We start from the raw sequence: 2,738 nt of genomic DNA, 5'->3' as shown, positions 1-2,738 counted from the left end.
GCTTTTTTGTGTCTGATCATTCTGTTCAGGTGGTACTGTGCTTAAAATGTTCATCTGGAGCCACCCAGTGGAATAATCTTTTTCTTTAAGTGACAGGGCCATAGATAGTCAAGGTAGTAAATCTGGGATTTTCAGCAACAACTCTCTTTTTTATGGTATATTAGCCATTGGTAATAAGATTGAATTAAGTCTGAAGTTGAAATAATTGAGAGGAGTCTAGCTAAGAGTTGCCATCTCTTTTTTATTGTATGTATGTCAATGACTACTAATGTTGTCCTTCCTTTGCTACACACCTGTTGTGGGGACGAGAAGATCTAAGTGCCTACCTCCCGGCCATTGAATCTCTGGTACCTCTGGGACACAATAGTTATAATTTCTTTTTCTTTGTAGTTCTCAGAAACATTTAAAAATATTGCTTCCTATCGAAGTAAAATATACATACAGTAAAGTGAATAAATATTAAGTGTATAGCTCTGTGAATATATACACTTGTGTAAGCACTGTCCAGATCAAGGTATAGAACATTTCCAGCACACCAGAAAGTCCCTTCATGACACTTCCCAGTGGTGTGCTGGGACTGGCTCACACCGACTTGCCAGAGCAGATTGTACACACATACATGCCTTCCAACTCTGTGTTCAGTTACACTACACTGGTAGCTTGAAATCTATAGTATTTGCAGTGTGGAAATCAGGGTTTGATTTTTTTTTTTTTTTTTTTTTTTGGAGAGCTGGGTCCCTCTCCGTAGATACCCCCTAAGGATAACCACTCTTCTGACTTCTATGACCATAGATTGATTTTGCCTGTTCTTGAATTTTCTCTAAATGGAATAACAACATATGCACTCTGGCTTCTTTTGCTCAGCATTTTGTCTGTGAGGTGCATCTATATTGTTGCATGTAGCTGTAGTTTATTCTCATTGCTATGTAGTATTTCACTGTATATAAATATATCACAATGTATTTATCCATTACTCTGTTGATAGACATTAGATTTACTTTCAGTTCGACACTATTATGAATAAATCTGCTAAAAACATTCTTTTAAGTGTCTTTTGGTGCATATACGTACTCATCTCTGGGTATGCACGGGAGCGAAACTGCTTTGTTTACTTATGTTTAGCTTTAATAGATTAATTTCTAAAGTGGTTGTACTAATTTATACTCATACTAGAAACTCGTGATAGACTCAATCTCCTCTTCTGAGGAGGAAAAGTAAGGAAGGCCATTACTGAAAAGTAGATCAGAGTGACTGCCAAGGAGTAGGAGACTTGGAGGAGCCCTGGGCAGGGTTAGGTACCCCTATTCTGTGCTCTTCTATTAATGATAAAAAATATTTTATCTATTTTTCTCTGAGTGCATGTCATCTTCCAGGAACTATGCCAGAAACTGTACTTTTATTATTTCATTTCATTTCACCACATCCTTTTGAGGTAGATACTATTACTATTGTCAGTCTGCAGGAGTGAGAAAATTGAAGCTTAGAGAAGTTAGGTAACTTGCCCAGAGTCAAACAGTTAGTAATTGGCAGAACTGAGATACAAACCTTGACAAATGCCTCCTAAGCCATGACTGTTGATTATGACTTTCTCATAATATCAATAAACTTGAAATATTTTATTATAATTACCAGTTCAGGTGTTCACCTCTATTAGTACAGTATACTGAAACTCTTTGAAGGCTTGATTGTTTCTTATTTGCCTCTACATTCCTAATGCAGTGCTTGGAACATAATTAGCACTCAATAAATTGTACGTAGGGCTGGCCGGTTAGCTTGGTTGGTTAGAGCATGGTGCTGATAACACCAATGTCCAGGGTTTGATCCCTGTGCCGGCCAGCTGCCAAAAAACACCAAAAAACAAAAACCACACAAATAAGTTGTAGCTAAAAATAACAGTTAAGTTTATTGAGGGCTTACTATATGCTTAAAAATATTCTAAGCACTTTACATAGAGTAACTCATTTAAATACAGAAAAGCCCTAGTAGGTTAGTACTATTATTAGATCCATTTTACAGACAAGGAAACCAAGGCCTAGGGAGATTAAATTTTCTTAGGTCATGCAGCTAGTAATTGGGAGAAGTTGTGATTAATCTAAGTGATTCAAAACCTGTGCTCCTTATGTCATATCATTTTGTCATACATTACAGTGCTATTGGGAGAAATAGATAAGGAAATGAATATTGTGTCTTCTGCAGAAAGTTAGGCACATAATAGGGTCTCAATACATACTGTATGGTATCAAAAATATAAAGAATTTCTGTCAGTCAGTGTTGGCAGGAAAACACAAACCCTCCAGCTATTTTCAAACAATGGAAATATAATACAAGGAACTGTTATATTAGTCAGTTAAACAACAGAAATTTCTTTTTTCATTATTCTGGAGGCTAAGAAATCAAAGATGAAGTTGCTATCAGATTTTATTCCTGGTGAGGACTCTTTTCCTGGCTTGTAGATAAACTCCTTCTTGCTGTGTCCTCACATGGTGGGAGAGAGAGAAAAGAGACAGAAAGAGAGTGCACTCGCCCACACTGGTGTGTCCTCTTATAAAGACAATGATCCTACCAGTTTATGACCTTATTTAACATGAATTACTTCCTTACTCCAATTTCAGCCACAGTGGAGGTTAGGGCTTCAACATAAGCATTTTAGGCGAACAATTCAGGCCATAGCAACTACTTACACAGTTGATTAAAAAAAAAAAAAAAAAAAGTAAGATCCAAATGAGATGCTGAGATAA

Source organism: Galeopterus variegatus, unplaced genomic scaffold (assembly GCF_000696425.1).
Source record: "Galeopterus variegatus unplaced genomic scaffold, G_variegatus-3.0.2 Scaffold2571, whole genome shotgun sequence".
Lineage (NCBI taxonomy): Eukaryota > Metazoa > Chordata > Mammalia > Dermoptera > Cynocephalidae > Galeopterus > Galeopterus variegatus.
Note: the sequence above shows the minus strand (reverse complement) of the source record.